Below are 22,247 nucleotides of genomic sequence, written 5' to 3'. Positions count from 1 at the left end.
CACTTTGTCACGCAGGCTGGAGCGTAGTGACGCGATCCCAGCTCACTGCAGCCTCCACCTTTTGGTTTCAAGCAATTCTCATGCCTTAGCCTCCCAAGCTGGGATTACAGGCACCTGCCACCAGAGCTGGCTAAATTTTTTGTACTTTTAGTAGAGATGGGGTTTCACCATGTTGGCCAGACTGGTCTCGAATTCCTGGCCTCAAGTGATCCATCTGCCTTGGCCTCCCAAAGTGCCGGGATTATTGGCGTGAACCACCATGCCCAGCTGAATAGAATTATTTTGAACAAACAAACCACTATTCATTTGACCAATTAACTATAAATGGATATTTAAGTTGTCCTAATTTTCACTTGTATAAACAAGGCTGAGAGAAATATCTTCTTCTTTTTTTTTTTTGAGGCAGAGTCTTACCTCTGTTGACAAGCTGGAGTGCAGTGGTGTGATCACAGCTCACTACAGCCTTGACCCCCAGAGCTCCAGTAATCTACCTGGTCTGCCAAGTAGCTGAGACCACAGGCACATTCCACCAGGTGATTTAAAAAAGGCCGGGTGTGGTGGCTAATGCCTGCAATCCCAGCAATTTGGGAGGCCAAGGCGGGCGGATCACCTGAAGTCAGTTCAAGACCAGCCTGGCCAACATGGTGAAACTCCGTCTCTACTGAAAATAGAAAAATTAGCCAGGCGTGGTGGTGTGTGCCTGTAGTCCCAGTTACTTGGGAGGCTGAGGCAAGAGAATCACTTGAACCTGGTGGGTGGAGGTTGTAGTAGGTTGAGATTGTGCCACTGCACTCCAGCCTAGTGACAGAGCAACACTCTGTCTCAAAAAAAAAAAAAAAAAAAAAAAAAAATTTTTTTTTTTAGTAGAGATAGGGTTTCACCATGTTGCCCAGGCTGTTCTCAATCTCATGGGCTCAAGCGATCTACCCACCTCGACCTCCCAAATTGCTGGGATTACAAGCATGAGCCACCACGCCTGGCCGAGAGAAATATCTTTGCACTTGTTTCACTAGTTTCATAGGGTAAAGTCCTACATATAAGCAAGTAAAAGGGTATGCACATTTTAAGGCTTTTTAAAAAACATTTGTTATAGAGACAGGATCTCGCTTTGTTGAGGAGGCTGGTTTTTTTGTTGTTTTTTTTTTTTTTTTTTTTTGAGACAGAGTCTCGCTTTGTCACCCAGGCTGGAGTGCAGTGGTACAATCTTAGCTCACTGCAACCTCCGCCTCCCAGGTTCAAGCAATTCTCCTGCCTCAGCCTCCTGAGTAGCTGGGACTACAGGTACCCGCCACCACACCCAGCTAATTTTTGTATTTTTAGTAGATACGGGGTTTCACCATGTTGGCCAGGATGGTCTCGATCTCTTGACCTCATGATCTGCCCACCTTGGCCTCCCAAAGTGATGGGATTGCAGGCGTGAGCCACTGCAACAGGCCTCGGAGGCTGGTCTTGAACTCCTGGACTCAAGGAATCCTCCCACCTCAGCCTCCTCCCAAAGTGCTGGGATTATATGCATAAGTGAGCATGCCTGGCCTTTTAAGGCTTTTTGATACATACTACTCAACCAACTTCCAGGCTTTCTGGAACTTAAAGAAAACTCTATGGTATTGCCTACATTTCCAGAGTAGTTTATTTACTCTTCTCAGGACCTTTTAAAGGTATTATTCAGAAATGTACAAAGTTTTCTACTTTTGAACTTATTTGTCTTTATCTTCAAGGGATAACATTTTGTGTTTGTTTTCAATGCCAACAAACAACAAATGGTTATGGTCAGCACAACCATTAGCTTGTAAACTGACATTGAAAGCTACTGCTCTTATCTTAAGGAGGTCTATACTGATTTCTGGATTCCTTTCCTGGGTTACATGACTACTCAAAACCCAGATAACTTTTATATATATATATACACACACACACACACACACACAAAACTATATATGCATGTATATGTGTGTGTGTTATGTGTATGTAAAATAAATATATATTTTCTCTATATAAAGGCCAGGTGGGTCACGTGTGCAATTCCAACACTTTGGGAGGCCGAGATGGATGGATCATCTGAGGCCAGGAGTTCAAGACCAGCCTGGCCAACATGGCGAACCCCATCTTTACTAATACAAAAATTAGCTGGGTGTGGTGGCACATACCTTTAATCCCAGCTACTCAGGAAGCTGAGGCAGTAGAATCGCTTGAACCCAAGAAGCAGAAGTTGCAGTGAGCTGATAACGCGCCACTGCATTCTAGCCTGGGCAACAGAGTAAGACCCCTTCTCTAAAAATAAATACAGAGCAAAGGGAGAAAAGAGATCAATTTATCCCATACACTCTCTCCCCTACTAATATGTATGACCTTATATTTATCCACAGATAATATTAAAATAGTTCCGACCCAAACACTTCAATACTGAGCACAATCTAAATCCCTCTTAAACCAGGACAATAAAAGGCTAGATTTCCTAGCACACAGGTTGAGAGTTCAGATTTCTAATCAGCAAGAAGTCAGCAGCCAGGAAAGATTTAAGTTCATAAACGAGGACCATGTGCAGTGTGTTTTTTTCTTACCTTCTCCATCCAGCCCAAATTCAGCTCTTCAACTTTCTAGCAAACTTTAATGTTTTAGCTTTAATCACAACCAGTATGATCAACCATGCCACATCTAATTTTTTACCAGTATCCATTAGTCTCAATTTTCACTATTGCTTATCTGTGAATACCATCAAGAGCTTTCCAAAAGCATCGAGTTTTTCCTGCCAAATCTCTATAATCTCTGTAAGTGTCTGGGTCTGTTTATAATATGTAAAAATTTTTAGTCATTTGATTTATAATTTTAATCTTATTGAAAGAAAAATCTCACAAAAAAAGTATATCCCTGAGAAGCTCCATAGATGTGGACTATTTTAGGAAGAAGTAGAGGAGGGCCTTGGTTCAGAACAGATGAGATAAGGAAAGAAAGACTATTCAAATAGAAGTAAAGGGGATGAAGATAAATAGGAAGTAATGATTATGACAAATGGACTTTGAAGAGAGCCATCTTGGCTTTAAACAGATCCTCCACTACTGACTGTACAACTTTAGGCAAGTTATTTAACTTCTTTAAGCCACAATTTTCTCATTAGTAAAATAAAAATTATGCTAGTATGTATTGCATAGAGTTATTGCAATAATTAAATGAAATATATAAGAAGCATTTGGTATTGTTGCCTGGAACATAGTCTGATAAATGCTGCTGCTGCTACTGCAGTTTCTGTTGTTATTAAATGTGCCCTAGGGATCCTCCAAAAGGGCTTCATCCACTGACTTTTATCTCAGAACCATGATTAGCCTCATATCAGTAGTTCTTTTCATGCTAAGAACAGGTCAGAAGTGGACTACTAAACCATCAATTAAAAAAATCAATTGAGTTCTTCTTCTTTTTTAGCTTCTCAAGACCACCCTTATTTCAGGTTGGAACATGTGCACACAAAGCAGGGACATCCTCCACAATTCTTGTACCAGTCTATGCTGGGCTCCATCAGAAGAGCTAAAATGGAACTAGCTAGTGTTCATTTGAGCAACCCAGGACCAAATTCAGGAGATAAAGTCCCCAAATAACATTCTGATGTGTAAACCATCTCCCCTATTTGGGTAGCTGAGACATTTTCTTGGTTGCACTATTAAGACTGAGGGCCACAGCCAGGTGTGGTAGCTTATGCCTATAATCCCACCACTTTGGAAGGCTGACGTGGGTGGATAACCTGAGGTCAGAAGTTTGAGACCAGCCTGACCAATATGGTGAAACCCCATCTCTATTAAAAATGCAAAATTAGCCAGGCATGGTGGCACATGACTGTAATCCCAGCTACTTGGGAGGCTGAGGCAGGAGAATTGCTTGAACTCCGGAGGCGGAGGTTACCATTGCACTCCAGCCTGGGCAACAAGAGTGAAACTCCATCTCAAAAAAAAAAAAAAAAAAAAAAAGACTACAGGCCAAGCATGGTGGTTCACCCCTGTAATTCCAGCGCTACGGGAGGCTGAGGCAGGAGGACCACCTGAGCCCAGGAGTTTGAGACCAGCATGGGCAACAAAGCGAGATTCCATCTCCACAAATAACAAACAAAAAACAAGACTGAGAAAGAGGTTGCCATCATCTCCAGTAGTCTCTACAGCCTTCCTCTTCCCCTCCTTTTTAAGGTCTCACTCCACTGCCCAGGCTGGAGTGTAGTGGCTTGATTGCAGCACCTCACTGCAGTCTCAACTTTGCGGGCTTAAGCGATCCTCCTACTGGCCGGGCACAGTGGCTCACGCCTGTAATCCCAGCACTTTGGGAGGCCGAGAGTTTGAGACCAGCCTGACCAACACGGAAAAACCCTGTCTCTACTAAAAATACAAAATTAGCTGGGCGTGGTGGCACATGCTTGTAACCCCAGCTACTTGGGAGGCTGAGGCAGAAGAATCGCTTGAACCTGGGAGGCGGAGGTTGCAGTGAGCCCAGATAGTGCCATTACACTCCAGCCTGGGCGACAAGAGTGAAACTCCGTCTCAAAAAAAAAAAAAAAAGAGAGAGATCCTCCTATCTCAGCCTCCCAAGTAGCTGGGACCACAGGTACCCGCCACAATCCTTAGCTAATTTGACCAGGCTGGTCTCAAATTCCTGGTGGGCTCAAGTGATCCTCACACCTCGAACTCCCAAAGTGTTGGGATTATAGGCATGAGCTACCCCACCTGACCCCTCTTCCCCTTCTTATAGAATAAATGGCATAATCCAAGAGCACAAAGTTTCCCCAGTCAGATAAAACTGGTCAGCAGGTGACAAATCGGTAATAATCCTGTAATTCTCTAAGGAAATGGAGAGAAAGCACTAAATCTCCACTTTAATGAGGCATTTGGCTAATCACTTATCTGAGAAGCAACCTATGGGGGAAAAAATTGGGAGGGACAGCTTCTAATGGAGGGAAATACCTATAATGCAAATACTTTAGCTGTCTTTAAAAAGATTCGGGAGGTCTCTCCCAATCTGCTCCTACCCTTCCCTCTATAACAAGTAGACCTTAATTGTGCAAAGGAAGCTTTCCTGGCTTCTATTATGGTTTTCTAGCACCTTCAAGATATCTAGACATTAGTTGTGATCACTTAAGCTTTCTTGGCCTCAGATACCTTATAAGATTAACAAAATGTCAGAATTGTATTCTCTCTTCTAAATTCTAATCCTTTTTTTATTATTTATTTATTTATTTATTTTTGAGACGGAGTCTTGCTCTGTCGCCAGGCTGGAGTGCAGTGGCACCATCTCGACTTACTGCAACCTCTGCCTCCTGGGTTTAAGCGATTCTCCTGCCTCAGCCTCCCAAGTAGCTGGGACTACAGGCGTGCCCCACGATGCCCAGCTAATTTTAGTATTCTTAGTAGAGAAGGGGTTTCACCATGTTGGCCAGGACGGTCTCGATCTCTTGACCCTGTGATTCACCTGCCTTGGCCTCCCAAAGTGCTGGGATTACAGGCGTGAGAAACCGCGCCCAGTCATTTTGTTTTTTTTTTTGAGACAGCGTCTCACTCTGTCACCAGGCTGGACTGCAGTGGCATGATCTTGGCTCACTGCAACCTCTGCCTCCCAGGTGCAAGTGATTCTTGTGCCTCAGCCTCCCGAGTAGCTGGAATTACAAGCGTGCATCACCACGCCTAATTTTTGTATTTTTAGTAGAGACAAGTTTTCGCCATGTTGGCCAGGCTGGTCTCAAATTCCTGACCTCAAGTGATCCTCCCACCTCGGCCTCTCAAAGTTCTGGGATTGTAGGCATGAGCCACCACACCAGGTCCAGGATAGATTTTAACCCTTCATTTCAAATACCTTAAGCAGGGCCCCCTCTTTGTTTTTTTTTTTTTGTTTGTTTGTTTTCTTAGAGAGCCTAGTTCCTTATTTATTTTTTTATATTTTTCAAACTAGCAGCCAGGCGTGGTGGCTCACGCCTGTAATCCCAGCACTTTGGGTGGCTGAGGCGTGTGGATCACGAGGTCAAGAGATTGAGACTATCCTGGCCAACATGGTGAAACCCCATCTCTACTAGAAATACAAAAATTAGCTGGGCATGGTGGCATGCGCCCATAGTCCCAGCTACTCAGGAGGCTGAGGCAGGAGAATCGCTTGAAGCTGGGAGGTGGAGGTTGCCGTGAGCCGAGCTTGCACCATTGCACTCCAGCCTGGGCAACAAGAGCGAAACTCCATCTCAAAAAAAGAAAAATAAAAATACTTCTTCTCCGAGAAAACACCTAATGGCGGATGACGCCGGTGCAGCGGCGGGGCCTAGTGGCCTTGGGATGGGGAACCGCGGTGGCTTCCGCGGGGGTTTCAGCAGTGGCATCCGGGGCGGGGTCGCGGCAGTGGACGGGGCCGGGCCAAGGCCATGGAACTCGCCGAGGCAAGGCCGAGGATAAGGAGTGGATGCCCCTCACCAAGCTGGGCCGCTTGGTCAAGGACATGAAGATCAAGTCCCTGGAGCGTAGGTCTACCTCTTCTCCCTGCCCGTTAAGGAATCTGAGATAATTGACTTTTTCTTGCGGGCCTCTCTCAAAGACGAGGTTTTGAAGATTATGCTGGTGCAGAAGCAGACCAGTGCTGGCCAGCGCACCAGTTTCAAGGCGTTTGTTGCTATCGGGGACTACAATGGCCACGTCGGCCTGGGTGTTAAGTGCTCCAAGGAGGTGGCCACCGCCATCCGTGGGGCCATCATCCTGGCCAAACTCTCCACTGTCCCCGTGCGCAGAGGCTACTGGGGGAATAACATCGGCAAGCCCCACACCGTCCCTTGCAAGGTGACAGGCGGCTGCGGCTCTGTGCTGCTGCGCCTCATCCCTGCACCCAGAGGCACTAGCATCGTCTCAGCGCCTGTGCCCAAGAAGCTGCTCATGATGGCTGGTATCGATGACTGCTACACCTCAGCCCGGGGCTGCACTGCCACCCTGGGCAACTTCGCCAAGGCCAACTTTGATGCCATCTCTAAGACCTACAGCTACCTGACCCCTGACCTCTGGAAGGAAACTGTATTTACCAAGTCTCCCTATCAGGAATTCACTGACCACCTTGTCAAGACCCACACCAGAGTCTCCGTGCAGTGGGCCCAGGCTCCAGCTGTGGCTACAACATAGGGTTTTTATACAAGAAAAATAAAGTGAATTAAGCCTGAAGAAAATAAAAATAAAAATAGAGACGGGGCTGGGTGCAGTGGCTGACCAGGCGTGGTGGCTCATTCCTGTAACCCCAGCACTTTGAGAGGCTGGGTGGGTGGATTACTTGAGGCCAGGAGTTTGAGACCAGCCTGGCCAACATGGTGAAACCCTGTCTCTACTAAAAATACAAAAATGAGCCAGGGATGGTGGCGCATAACTGTAATCCCAGCTTCTTGGGAGGCTGAGGTGGCAGTGAGTAGAGATCAGGCCATTGGACTCCAGTCTGTCAGTCAGGTGACAGAGCAAGACTCTGTCTCAAAAAATAAATAAATAAAAATAAATAGATAATAAATAAATTAAAATACAGACTGGGTTTTGCCATGTTGCCCAGGCTGGTCTCGAACTCCTAGACTCGAACAATCCACTTCCCTCAGCCTCCCAAAGTGCCAAGTCAGAGATCCTAGTTCTGATCAGGAGGGAACCCTCTTAAAAGGAACACCCTGTACAACTGAGGGTGAGTCGCTCTACTTATACATTCCCCTCTTTTCTCTTTTAAAACCTTGTTAAAATGAAACCAAATGAATAAAAATTGGCATAAATCCTTGAGGACAAAGAGCAAGAGAGAAGAGAATAGCAGACAAGAGATGTGAAAACCATTTTGGGAACTGGAAAGCAGATGGATAAACGTTAACTTAGAGACCAAAAAAAGATGAAACCTAAGCCTATAAAATTGGTAGAGGTGAAACTATGTTAGCAAACACTCAAAACCCAGGAAAAGATCAGCAATTTGTGGCATCAAGTACTCTGAAAAGAGCGTAGGGTTCAAAACAGGAAGATCGCTCAAAGTCCTAAAAGATACAATCAGAGCTCTAGATCATCTCCACTACCCAAGGCAGCCTCCTCCCACCTCCCCTACCTTCACGATTCTAGCACAAGTCTGAACATTTACTCAGAATATGTTGAACAGACAGGCTGGGTACTCACCCACACCATGCACAACTACGAACAGAGATGAAGTGCAACACTGACAGCAACAGTCAAACACAAACCCCTTTTTGCTCCCCTGGGCTATGAGAAAGCAGGCAAAAGATGGGTTGATTCCTCTGAGGGAAAAATGACTTGCCTAAGACAAAAGACCTACAGATGCTGGAAGGTGGATGATCCCTCATCAATGGTCAATCAACTCCTATAGTAAGGGCCACCAAATGACAAGCCCCACCAATGAAAACAGAGCTTCTAAAACAGGACTATCATATCTCACTATTTTATTTTATTTTACTTATTTTATTTTATTATTTTATTTTATTTTTTGAGATGGAGTCTCGCCTGTCGCCCAGGCTGGAGTGCAGTGGCGCGATCTCGGCTCACTGCAAGCTCTACCTCCCGGGTTCATACCATTCTCCTGCCTCAGCCTCCCGAGTAGCTGGGACTACAGGGGCATGCAACCATGCCCGGCTAATATTTGTATTTTTAGTAGAGACGGGGTTTCACTATATTGGCCAGGCTGGTCTTGAACTCCTGACCTCGTGATCCACCCACCTTGGCCTCCGAAAGTGCTGGGATTACAGGCGTAAGCCACTGCGTCTGGCCGGACACATCTCACTTTTAAATACAAGAGGATAATCAAGAATGACAAGACATTTGATAGAAACCCTCTAATAACATGAGTGGAAATGAATCAAAGAATGAACTTGTAGCAAATAGAGACCATGCAGGGAGCAGAACAAAAAGGACTTAGCAACTAGTAGTATAGATGAAAAGAACTCCACGTAAAAGCACATCACAATAAAATTTCAGAATATTAAGAATTAGAAGGCCAGGTGCGGTGGCTCAAGCCTGTAATCCCAGCACTTTGGGAGGCCGAGACGGGTGGATCACAAGGTCAGGAGATCGAGACCATCCTGGCTAACACAGTGAAACCCCGTCTCTACTAAAAAAAAAAAATACAAAAAAAAAAAACTAGCCGGGTGAGGTGGCGGGCGCCTGTAGTCCCAGCTACTCGGGAGGCTGAGGCAGGATAATGGCGTAAACCCGGGAGGCGAAGCTTGCAGTGAGCTGAGATCCAGCCACTGCACTCCAGCCTGGGCGACAGAGCAAGGCTCCGTCTCAAAAAAAAAAAAAAAAGAATTAGAAGAAGATAATACTAACTGGAAGATGGAAGGCAATGACATCATATCTTTAAAATTCTGAGGTAAAATTATTTGGTCAAGCATATAAAGTTCCCATTTTTATGGGCCAAAAACTATCATTATTATTATTATTATTGAGTTTGAGGCCACAGTGAGCTATGATTATGCCACCGCACTCTGTCATGGGCAACAAAGTGAAACTGTCTCTGAATAAAAACAAAACAAAATTAAAGCAAAAAATCCACAATAAACAAATATCAAAATTTAAAGATCAGGTTAATATTATTAATTTTTCCTTTTACCTCTGGCTCCAATATGGCTCTGCATAGTACTGTTAGTGAAACCATGAGGATAACTGAAAGGTTTGCATTACAGGCAGAAGGAACAGCATGCACAAAGGCTGTAAGGTAGGCATGTCTTGAGTGATGAATATTAAGGAAGCTAGTGTGACAGAAAAGAATGAAAGAAGCAGAGAAGAGAATAAATGAGGTCCGAATGGAAATAAGGGCTAAATGATATAAGTGACTGTAAGGACTTTGGGTTTTTCTGAATGATACAGGAAGCCACTATGGGGTTTTCAATACAAGAATGAAATAATTTGACATGCTTTAAAAGAATTAGTCTGGCTGCCATGTTGAGAAAAGGCTATAGGGCACCAAAGACAGGGGAGACTAGTCAGGGGCTATTACAACAATCCAGAAGAGTTTAAGCAGTGGTTTTGGAACAGGCTGGCAGCAGTGGAGTTAGTGAGAACAGATTACATTCAATATATAATAAACATAGAGCCAGAAGAATTTACTTTTAGATTCAATGTGGGGAGGGAAAGAATGAGGATTCAAGGATGACTCCTTGGCCCCAAGCAATTAGAAAAACTGATTGAGAAAGGATCAGGTTTTGGAGAAAAAAAATCAGGAGTCTAGTTTTGAACATATTAAGTTTGAAATGCCTATCAGATAACTAAGTAGAAATGTTAAGTAGGCAGATGAATATATGAGACTTATAGTAATTCTGAAGTTGTCAGCATATAAATGAGAGCAGAGGAGATAACAAAGAGAATGGGTGTGATAGAATAAGCAGTTTGAAAATGAAGCCTTGAGACACTTCAGCGTTTAGAAGTTGGAGAGATTAAAAATAAGTAGCAGTTCAGGCATCATGCCTGTAATTCCAGCACTGTGGGAGGTGGGAAGATTGCTGAAGCCAACCTGAACCTAAGCAACACAGCGAGACCCTGTCTCTACAAAAAAAAAAAAAAAAAAAAAGGTGGAATTCTGGGTATATGAAGAAGAGAGCAGTCAAATCTGCTGAAAGGTCAAGTAAGATAAAGACAGAACTGAGGACCATTGAGAAAGTAAAAAAAGGCTGGGTGCAGCAGTGGCTCACGCCTAAAATCCCAGCACTTTGGGAGGCCGAGGTGGGCAGATCACCTGAGGTCAGGAGCTCAAGACCAGCCTGGCCAACATGCCGAAACCCCATTTCAGCTAAAAATACAGAAAATTAGCTGGGTGTGATGGTAGGCGCCTGTAGTCCCAGTTACTCGGAAGGCTGAGGCAGGAGAATCGCTTGAACCCAGGAGGTGGAGGTTGCAGTGAGCCGAGATTGCACCACGGCACCTAGGATGGGTAATAAGAAACTCCACCTTAAAAAAAAAAAAGTGAAAAGAAGAAGAGACTGGAAGAAAAAATATTTACAAATCACATATCTGATAAAGGACTTGTCTCCAGAATATATTAAGAAAAACTCTTGCGACTCAATTAAAAATAAAGATAACCCAAATAAAAATGGCCAAAAGATCTAAATAGGTATTTTCTCAAAGAAGACCTATAAATGGCCAATATGTGCATGAATAAACGCTCAGAATCACTAGCCATTAGGGAAATGCACATCAAAATCACAATGAGATATCACTTCAAACCCACTAAAAAGTGGACAATAACAAATGTTAAGGATTTTGGGAAATCCTTGTACATTGTTGGTGGAAACGTAATAGAGAATAAAGATGAATCTCATAAATTGAAAGAAGCTAGACACTGGCTGGGCACAGTGGCTCACGCCTGTAATCCCAGCACTTTGAGAGGCCAAGGCAGGCAAATTGCTTGAGGTCAGGAGTTCAAGACAGCCTGGCCAACATGGTGAAATCCCATCTCTACTAAAAATATAAAAATTAGTCGGGCATGGTGGCATATGCCTGTAGTCCCAGCTACTTGGGAGGCTGAGCCAGGAGAATCACTTCAACCCAGGAGGCAGAGGCTGCAGACTTCGCCACTATACTTCAGCCTAGCCAACAGAACGAGATTCTGTCTCAAAAAAGAAAAGAAAAGAAAAGAACTCAGAGAGTTCATTGCTAGTAGACCTCCCTACAAGAAATACTAAAGGGAATATTTAAGCAAAATGATAGGGCCCTAGGCAATAACTTGAATCCATACAAAGAAAGAACGTCAGTAAAGCTAACTCCCCCATAGCTGTATTAAGTTACAGCAGCAATAAGAAACTATTACTAAAAACTTAGTGGCTTAAAACAATGCAAATTTATTATCATATAGTTCTGGAGTTCAAAAGTCTAAAATGGTTCTCTCTGAGCTAAAATTAAGATGTCAGCAGCAGAAATTAAGATTTCTTTGTGGAGGCTCTAGGAGAGAATCCATTTTTCTTGCCTTTTCTAGGCTTTAAGAGGCTATCTGAATTCCTTGGCTCATCCCCTACCTCCATCTTCAAACCAAGTAGTATACCATCTTTAAATCTCTCTGACTCTGACTCTCTTACTCCCTTGTTTCCCTTACAAGAACTCTTGTGATTACATTGGAAAAAGTGGATAATCCAGGCTAACTCCCCTCCTCAAAATCCTTAATTTAATCACATCTACAAAATCTCTTTTGCCAAGTAAGGTAACATATTCACAGGTCCCAGGGAATAAGAAATAGATTTTTTGGAGGAGGCAGTATTCTGCCTACCTACCATAGTAGGTAAATAGAAAAGACTGTATAAACGTATTTTTTATTTATAACTTTTTTCTCGTATCTGACTTAAAAGACAACTGCATAAAGCAATATTTATAATCTGTGTTGATAGGTGTATGCATTTGCATGACAATAATAGCACAAAGGACAAAGAAAGGAACAGAGCTATACGAAAACAAAAGCTTTTTTTTTTTTTTGAGACACACTTAAAAAAAAGTCTCACTGTGTCACCCAGGCTGGAGTGCAGTAGCAAGATCTCAGCTCACTGTAACCTCTGCCTCCTGGGTTTAAGTGATTCTCCTGCCTCACCCTCCCAAGTAGCTGAGACTACAGGCACGCGCCACCACGCCTAATTTTTTTTGTACTTTTAGTGGAGACAGGGTTTCACCATGTTGGCCAGGCTGGTATCGAACCCCTGACCTCAAATGATCCACCCACCTAGGCCTCCCAAAGTGCTGGGATTTCAGGTGTGAGCCATGCGCCTGGCTTTTTTTTTTTTGAGACAGGGTCTTGCTCTATCACCCAGACTGTAGAGCAGTGCAACAATCACAACTGACTGCAGCTCGACCTCCTGGGCTCAACTGATCCTCCCACCTCAGCCTCCCAAGTAGCTGAGACTATAGGCATGCATGCGCCATCACTCCTAGCTAGTTCTTTTTTTTTTTTTTTTTTTTCCTGTTCTAGCTAATTCTTAAATTTTTTGTAGAGATGGGTCTCCCTACAATATATACAATAGAACATATCTGTTTAACACAAAAGAGGGCTGTGATGGAGGGAAAGGGGAATAAAAAAGACATAGAAAAATAAATAGCAAAATGCAGATGCAAATCTTTTTGTTTTATAATTTTTAATGTAAATTTTTCACATTTTTTAAAAATCCAGATCCTGCACAATTTTGTTGTTTTTTCTGAGACAAGGTCTCTATCACCCAGGCTGGAATATAGTGGCCCTATCAAAGCTCGCTGCAGCCTCAACCTCTTGGGCTCAAGCAATCCGCCCACCTCAGCCTCTACAGTAGCCAGGACTGCACGCACATGCCAGCATACCCAGATAGTTTTTGTACTTTTTTGTACAGATGGGATTTCGCCAAGTGCTCAGGCTGGTCTTAAACTCCTGAGCTCATGCAATCCATGCAACTTGGCCTCCCAAAGTGCTAGAATTACAGGCCTGAGCCACCATGTCTGGTCATAATTTTTTTTTTTTTTTTTTTGAGACAGAGTGTTGTTCTGTCACCCAGGCTATAGTATAATGGCACGATCTCGGCTACTGCAACCTCCACCTCGTGGGGTCAAGCTATTCTCCTGCCTCAGCCTCCTGACTTAGCTAGGACTACAGGTGCATGCCACCACACACGGCTAATTTTTGTATTTTTAGTAGAGACAGGGTTTCACCATGTTGGTCAGGCTGGTCTCGAACTCCTGACCTTGTGATCCGCCTGCCTCCGCCTCCCAAGGTGCTGTGATTACAGTCGTGAGCAACTGCGCCCGGCCCATAAATCTTATTCATTAATTTTCCTGTAAATTAATCATTCCAAGTAAAGAATAAGACGGAGCAACTCCAGAATCTATAAGATAACTAAAATAGACTAATGACAAGACTTAGGACTGCAGTGAAGCAAGATCATTCATTAATGTTCGTAATCTTTTTTGATATAAAAAAAAATTGTGGCCGGGCACAGTGAGCTGAGATCACGCCATTGCACTCCAGGCTGGGCGACAGTGTGAGACTTTCACAAAAAAATAAAATAAAATAAAAAATAAATCTTAAACTTTTATTAAGTAAAAATCTATCAATCTTTTCCTTTATGCTATTTTCCCTATGCAGTCACACTTGCAAAGTCATTCATATCCTAATAAGAAGATAAAAAATATTTATCTATATTTTATTTTTATTTTTTCTGTTTACTTGCAGGCAAGCGGGGTGGGTTTCACTATGTTGCCAGGCTAGTCTTGAACTCCTGGCCTCAAGCAGTCCTCTCACCTTAACCTCCCAAAGTGTTGGGTTTACAGGCATGAGCCACTGAACTAAGCCTGTTTTCTTTTTTTGAGACGGAGTTTCGCTCTTGTTGCCCAGGCTGGAGTGCAGTGGTGCAATCTCTGCTCACTGCAACCTCTGACTCCTGGGTTCAAGCGATTCTCCTGTCTCAGCCTCCCAAGTAGCTGGGATTACAACATGTGCGCCCACACCCAGCCTTGTTTTCTTTATATATATAAGATTCTTAAATTAGGCCCTCAGTTCATTCTTCTTTTTTATTTTTTGAGATGGAGTCTCGCTCTGTCTCCCAGGCTGGAGTGCAGTGGCACCATCTCAGCTTACTGCAACAACCTCTACCCCCAAGGCTGGTCTCGAACTCCTGACCACCTCAAGTGTTCCATTTGCTTCAGTCTCCCAAAGTGCTGGGATTATAGGCTTGAGCCACCACGCCTGGCTCCATCCACTATTTTGAGGATTCCTTTAACCTTTATGGTTTATTGAATTTCGTCTTTCCTCTATCACATCTTCCTTTTTGTAGAAAATATCCAGTAGCTTTCTAGAATAGGGCATGGAAGTTAAATTTTTCAAGATATTGCAGGTGTATTTTAGCCCCCCTTCTTGGATATAATTTATAGCAGTGACTTTTTTGTTTTTTATTTCCTGAACAAAAATCTGATGATAAATTCTGAATTGACATAGTAACTAAGAAGCACATGACTAGAGAAATCTGTATCAGAATTTATAATACATTTAAGCTAGCCTAAACTCAGTATTAATGTTTAAAGAAAGCCTCATGAAATTGGCAGTAAGTAGACACTGAATAAAAGATTATTATTAATAACCACATTTAAACCTGTAAGTTATAATATAAACTAAGTAGATAAATTTGACCTAAAATAAGTCAAACCGGGGGTTTTGGTTTCTCAAGGTTAGTTTCCTGATTAGTCCCCATTTTTATTAATTTCTCAAGTATGTCAAGTAATTGTTTATATTTTGTCAGATAAAACCAGCTTGCTTGGTTAGAATGTAGATTAAGTTCCAAATTTTGGCAAAATTCAAGTGGCTATCTTTAAGTTTACCTTGCTAAAGTTTCATAACCTTTTTGTAAATATACAAATACTACCTGGGATCCCATTAATTTATATAATTAATAGTATACAAAACCATGAATAAGAAAAGAGAATTCAGTATCAAGAGAAAATAAACATGTTGACCTCCTAAGAAAACAGAAGTTCCTCCATGGTTGTTATTCCCAACCTGTGTCCAAAAGATTATTATTGCCAGAAATTCTATATGTGTAAAAAAATGCTACTGATTATAGATAACCTCTGGTTTTCCCCCTCTTCCTTTTTTTTTTTTTTCTTTGAAATGGAGTTCTTGTTGCCTAGACTGGAGTGCAATGGTGCGATCTAGGCTCACTGCAACCTCTGCCTCCCAGGTTCAAGTGATTTTTCTGCCTCAGCCTCCTGAGTAGCTGGGAATACAGGCATGTGCCACCACTCCCAGCTAATTTCGTATTTGTTTTTTAGTAGAGATGGGTTTCTCCATGTTGGTTAGGCTGGTCTCGAACTCCAGACCTCAGGTGATCCACCTGCCTCAGCCTCCCAAAGTTCTGGGATTACAAGTGTGAGCCACCACGCCTGGCCTACCCCTCTTCTTTCTTCCACTCCCCACATCCAGTCTCTTAAGTGTCAATGTTCAAAACACTGGTGTAAAAAAGGAAAATCTCTCCTTTTCTCTCTTAATAAGAAATGTTAAGTAGGAGACATTCAAGCCGTCCTTTCCGTTCCCTTAGGTCTTGTCACTTATGTCTACAATAAATCCAGCAATCTCATGTAGAATAGTTAGGATACTAGGAAAAGGGATTAAAGGGCAGATTTAAACTACGGCCGAGAAAAATTCCCACTAACTTCATGCAACTACACAGGATATCTAAAATATTAATTAGCATTTGAAGGATTAATATAGACTGTATACAATGTAGCCTCAACCTCTGTAAGAAGTATATTTAAACTTAAGAATAACAACATATTTGTTTACTAATACAATTAAAACTATAAAGCAATGGAAATAATACATTTATCTTTAAAATAGGCTGGGTGTGGTGCCTCATGCCTATAATCCCAGCACTTTGGGGGGCCGAAGCTGGATGATTACTTGAGGCCTGGAGTCTGAGAGTAGCCTGGGCAACATAGCAAGACTCCATCTCCACAAAAAATAGAATAAAACAAGAAAAGAAAAAGACACCTAAAAGCCAGGCACGGTAGCACACACCTGTAGTCCTAGTTACTCAGGAGACTGAGGTGGGAGGATTACTTGAAGCCAGGAGTTCAAGGCTGCAGTGAGTTCTGATTGCATCACTGTACTCCAGCCTGCGCGACAGCATGAAACCCTCTTTTTTTTTTTTTTTTTTTTTTTTTGAGATGGAGGTTCGCTCTTGTTGCCCAGGCTGCAGTGCAATGGCACGATCTCGGCTCACTGAAACATCCACCTCCCGGGTTCAAGTGATTCTCCTGCCTCAGCCTCCCGAGTAGCTGGGGTTACAAGCATGTGTCACCATACCCTGCTAATTTTTTTTTTTTTTTTTTTTGGTATTTTTAGTAGAGACAAGGTTTTTCCATGTTCGTCAGGCTGTGGTCTCGAACTCCCAACCTTAGGTGATCTGCCCGCCTCAGCCTCCCAAAGTACTGGGATTATAGGCGTGAGCCACCGCGCCCAGCCTGAAACCCTGTCTCTTAATAAAACAAACAAAATGGGCCAGGCGAAGTGGCTCACGCCTGTTTAAGCCCAGCATTTTGGGAGGCCAAGGCAGGTGGATCACCTAAGGTCAGGAGTTCAAGACCAGCCTGACCAATATGGTGAAACCCCGTCTCTACTAAAAATACAAAAATTAGCTGGATGTAGTGGTGCGCACCTGTAGTCCCAGCTACTCGGGAGGCTGAGATAGGAGAATCCCTTGAACCCAGGAGGTGGAGGTTGCAGTGAGCCAAGATCGCACCACTGTGCTCCAGCCTGGGTAACAGAGTGAGACTTCTTCTCAAAAAAACAAACAAAACAAAAACATTTAAGTTGCAGAGTAACTACATCTTTGCATTTCAGAATCAAGCACCCTAACAGACACACAGCTAGGAAGGAACATGAATAAGAGAACTGACAAGAGAACTGTGAGAGAGGGTGGGCTTAAAAGTACAAAGCTCAGGCAATGATTTTAATCGACCAGTTTTGCTTGAAAGTAAATGCTGATAAAAATCTTTGGAAAGGCCAGGCATGGTAGCTCATGCCTGTAATCCCAGAACTTTGGGAGGCCAAGGCAGGAGGACTGCTTGAACCAAGGAGTTCAAAACCAGCCTGGGCCATATAGCGAGACCCTGTCTCAAAAAATGTTAAATGAAGTGTTTTTTAAAAAAATCTTTGTAAACTATCACATCCTAAGAGAGACTATGAGAAAACCTGGTCAACAAATATTGAGTCTTAGCTATGTGTAAGGGATTATGCTTAGGCCAGAACTACTCAAAATGTGGTCTCCAGACTGGCAGCATCAGCACTTCCTGGGGGATTGTTAAGTGTTCCAGCCCTTTAAACCTATCCAGATTCTTGTCTTTCACAGAAACCCCTGGATTTGGTTTTGACTCTTTCACACTTTGTGGCTGTTTCCTTCTTGTTCTCTCTTAGTTAAAAATGAAAAATACTTTCCACATCACCAACAAAAGCAATTCAGCAGGATTCATTTCTATATACTGTGCTGCCATATATAAGCCTTACTAATGAGCAGCATAAGGGACTAGGGTGTGGCTTGGTAAAATGAATAATGTCAGGAGAAGTCTAACTCTGCAAGCTGCCGGTTTTAGAAAAATGTATTTAACTACAGCCACAGGTCCCTCCCTCCTCTTGCTTCAAAATCAGATGTTCACTCATCCCTAGCAGTAAGATAAAGACCTTAGAAAGAGGGCTCTGACAGCAAACCACAGAGGCTGAAGACACATCTCGTTTTAATTGCATCAGCAACTGCTAAGCAATTAATGAAACAGAGAACAGGGAGGGGGCATCAGGGCAAAGAGAAAAGGGACTTGAGCAATCATGTGGAAATACTTCATCCTCATCCCAATGAGAGCAGGTTATCTGTGGCAGCTGCACAAACCTTCAAATCCTTGCATTTGAACTCCCAGGCCACTTTCCAAGCAGCAATAAAGATACATAGTCAGGATTTTTTCTTGCTTACAGTTTTATATCTTTCATATTCTTCCCTGCAGCCACCAACAAAGGGAAGAAAGAGTGAAAGAGAACAGATCAAGTGAGTGACTCAGCTGTTAAGTCCCTTGGGCAGATTCTATGCTTTGCATAATATGGACTATGAGGATCAGGAGACACTAAATACTAACAGCAGTGATTCATCAGAAGCATGTATGTACTAGGCCTAGGGCATGGTGGGACAGGAACTCCATCAATAAATCTTTGCAGGTTCCTTCTTTACTAAGCTGTATCCTTAACCTATCGCAGAAAAGGCAATAAAACAAAAAACTGCCAACAAAAACTTCTCAAAGAGAAAGTAAATTCTCAAATGGAGCGTGGGTGCCAAAAAAAAAAAAAAAAAAAAAAAAAAAAAAGTCCAGCATGAAAGAGAAATAAAAGCTCAAAAAAGGCTAACATAGTGCCATAATTCCAGCTGTTATCCCCTCAGTAAACAGGGCAGGGCCCCTAAATCATAACATCAGAGAAAGCTGGTAGTTTTTGGCGGGGGCAATGGGGTGTGTGGTGAGAGTAGGAATTGATGAAAAATGTGATGGTCTCTACTAATTCATACAGCAAGTTCCTAAACAGAATAATGTTCAAGTGGCCTCATTTTCCCCTTTACTCACCATTCAATCACAAGGACCTGAGGTCCTGGGTTTTCTGCGATAACCCTGATTAAAAACTCCATCCTACTGTGTCTGGATTTGGGGTTGCAAGAAAAAATGATCATTTTACATATAGTTCATCCCAAACTCCCTTGCACAGAGTTTGAAAGAACATGGTAAACCCACATTTGCAGACAAAGTAAAATGCCAAATAGACAAGGATGAAACAGGCAGGAGATGGATCCCTGAAGTCAAGGCCCAAAAGCATTGAAAGTTGGACCACTGGCCGGGTTTGGTGGCTCACGCCTGTAATCCCAACACTTTGGGAGGCTGAGGCAGGGGATCGCGAGGTCAGATCGAGACCACCCTGTCCAACAAGGTGAAACCCCGTCTCTACTAAAAATACAAAAAGAAAATAAAAAATAAAAAAAAATTAGCCAGGTGTGGTGGCATGCACCTGTAGTCCCAGCTACTCGAGAGGCTGAGGCAGAAGAATGGCATGAACTTGCCTGGGAGCGGAGCTTGCAGTGAGCCAAGATTGCACCACTGCACTCCAGCCTGGGCGACGGAGCAAGACTCCATCTCAAAAAAAAAAAAAAAAAAAAAAGAAAGTTGGACCACTAACTTGACCACTAACTCTACTGCAGAATTACTTGCACTGCTTTTTGAAAATACAGATTATGATTTAATGAAAAGTATTCCATGGGACTTGTCAGTTGACTGCTATTTAGAAAAAAGAAAAGATCAAACTCCTTAGAAGTCAGGCTGGTTGATTTAATGAAAAGTATTCCATGGGACTTGTCAATTGACTGCTATTTAGAAAAAAGAAAAGAAAACATCAAACTCCTTAGAAGTCAGGCTGGTCTTGAACTCCCGACCTCAGGCGATCTGCCCACCTCGGCCTCCCAAAGTGCTGGGATTATAGGTGTGAGCCACCGCGCCTGGCCTTCTTTTCTAATTTACTGGACAAAGTCCCATGGGCTAAGAGAGGCCCTGGCAATAACAATGAACAAATCAGTCAAACATCCCTGTCCTCATGAAGCTTATATCCCATTGTAGGAGAGACAACCGAAATAAATTATATAGTATATGGGACATTAATAAGTGTTATGGAGAAAATAAAACAGGGAAGAAGGTATAGAAAGTTTGTGTAGGCAGGTGATTTTATTTTATTCTTTTTTAATTTTTTTGAGATTGGGTTTCCCTCTGTCACTCAGGCTGGAGTGCAGTGGTATAATTATGGCGCACTGCAGCCTTGATCAATCTTCCTGGCTCAAGTGATCCTCCCATCTCAGTCTCCCAAGTAGCTGGGACTACAGGCACATGCCACCATGCCCAGTGAATTGATGTTTTGTAAAGAAGGAGGTCTCACAATGTGGCTCAGGCTGGTCTTGAACTTCCAGACTCAAATGATCTGCCTGCTTCTGCCTCTCAAGGTGTTGGAATTACAGGCATCAGCTACCACACCAGGCCAGTTTTAAATATAGTATTCAGGGAAGAACTCACTCAGAAGGTGACATTTTTGTTTAAAGAGCCATGTCAAACCCATTTCCCCTCAGGCCTTTGCACTTGCTGTACTCTCTGCCTAAAACTCTTTCCCTTTCTCAACTTTTGCATATGTAGCTTTTTATCTTTCGGTATCAGCCTAAATGTCACTTCCTTAAGGGCAACTTCCCAGCAACACTAAGTAGAATAGCTACCTATATTCCTAGGCAGTCAGAACCAAACAAAGACTCAAGGCCAGGCATGGTGGCTCATACCTGTAATACTAGCACTTTGGGAGGTCACTTGAGGTCAGGAGTTTGAGGCCAGCCTGACCAACATGGTGAAACGTTGTCTCTACTAAAAAAATACAAAAATTAGCCAGGTGTTGTGGTGGGCACCTATAACCCCAGCTACTCGGGAGGCTGAGGCAGGCAAATTGCTTGAACCCAGGAGGCAGAGGTTGCAGTGAGTGAAGATCTCACGACTGCCCTCCAGGCTGGGTGATCCTGGGCTACAGAGTGAGACTGTCTGAAAAAAAAAGGCTCAACTACATAAAACTAGAGATTTTGAATCCTGTTCTACCATTTCCTGGCTTAACCTCTGGCATCTAGTTTTCCCATCTGTAAAATGGATAATAATAGTACTTAACTTATATGGTTGCTGTGAAGAATAATTACAATCACCATCCAAAAGTATGACAATAACAATAAAAATATATATATTATATAAAAATATAAAAGTACAACAATAAAAATAGCAGCTACTGTTTATATAGCTTTTTACCATGCACCAGGCATTATTCTATGTATTCTACATTTATTAACCCATTTAATCTATTCACATAATACATTTAAAGTGCCAGCACTGTATTTAGCAAACAGTAAATACATGTTTGTTCTCTTTCTTATTATCACCATGATCAGTGGCAGTATTATTAGCTCTTCTTATGAGGTGCCTAAGCCCTCTGTGTCTCTGCTCTGCTGAGGGATCTATACCCCAAAGTTTCCTATTTTCCCCTCTAGGATTAACACCCTATAGAAGGAATTTTTATCAACCTTAGCACTTACTCTGTGCAAATCATCTCTTACGTCTAGCATCAGCATGGACTTTTAAAATGAAAAAGACATGACTGTCCATATAGATCATATGCTTTATTTATTTATTTAGAGACAGAGTCACGCTCCATCACCCAGGCTGGAGTGCAGTGGCACGATCCCGGCTCACTGCAACTTCCGCCTCCTGGGTTCAAGCGATTCTCCTGCCTCAGCCTCCTAAGTAGCTGGGATGACAGGTGCGTGCCACCACACCTGGCTAATTTTTGTATTTTTAGTAGAGACGGGGTTTTGCTATATTGGCCAGGCTCGTCTCGAACTCCTGACCTCAGGTGATCCACCTGCCTTGGCCTCCCAAAGTGCTGGGATTACAGGCATGAGCCACTGCCTCTGGCCAAAACTAAAATAATTTTACTAACATAACATGAAAATAATAGGAGTGAACTCATTTTGATAATATTAGTATCTCGAGTTTCTAGAATTAAACACAATGCGGCCGGGCGCGGTGGCTCAAGCCTGTAATCCCAGCACTTTGGGAGGCCAAGACAGGCGGATCATGAGGTCAGGAGATCGAGACCATCCTGGCTAACACGGGGAAACCCCGTCTCTACTGAAAAATACAAAAAACTAGCCGGGTGAGGTGGTGGGCGCCTGTAGTCCCAGCTACTCGGGAGGCTGA

General features: G+C 43.0%; 1 protein-coding gene and 1 pseudogene across 5 annotated transcripts in view; one reads left to right on the top strand and one right to left on the bottom strand.

Moving 5' to 3' along the window:
- ZNF609 (zinc finger protein 609) overlaps positions 1-22,247 on the bottom strand; it is a 235,564-nt gene that overhangs the window by 97,744 nt on the left and 115,573 nt on the right. The window lies entirely within an intron of this gene.
- LOC102144821 (small ribosomal subunit protein uS5 pseudogene) lies at positions 6,340-7,139 on the top strand (annotated as a pseudogene).

This window comes from Macaca fascicularis, chromosome 7, assembly GCF_037993035.2.
Source record: "Macaca fascicularis isolate 582-1 chromosome 7, T2T-MFA8v1.1".
Classification (NCBI taxonomy): Eukaryota; Metazoa; Chordata; class Mammalia; order Primates; family Cercopithecidae; genus Macaca; species Macaca fascicularis.
The sequence above is the reverse complement of the archived record's forward strand: the minus strand, read 5'-3'. Positions and strand labels throughout refer to the sequence as shown.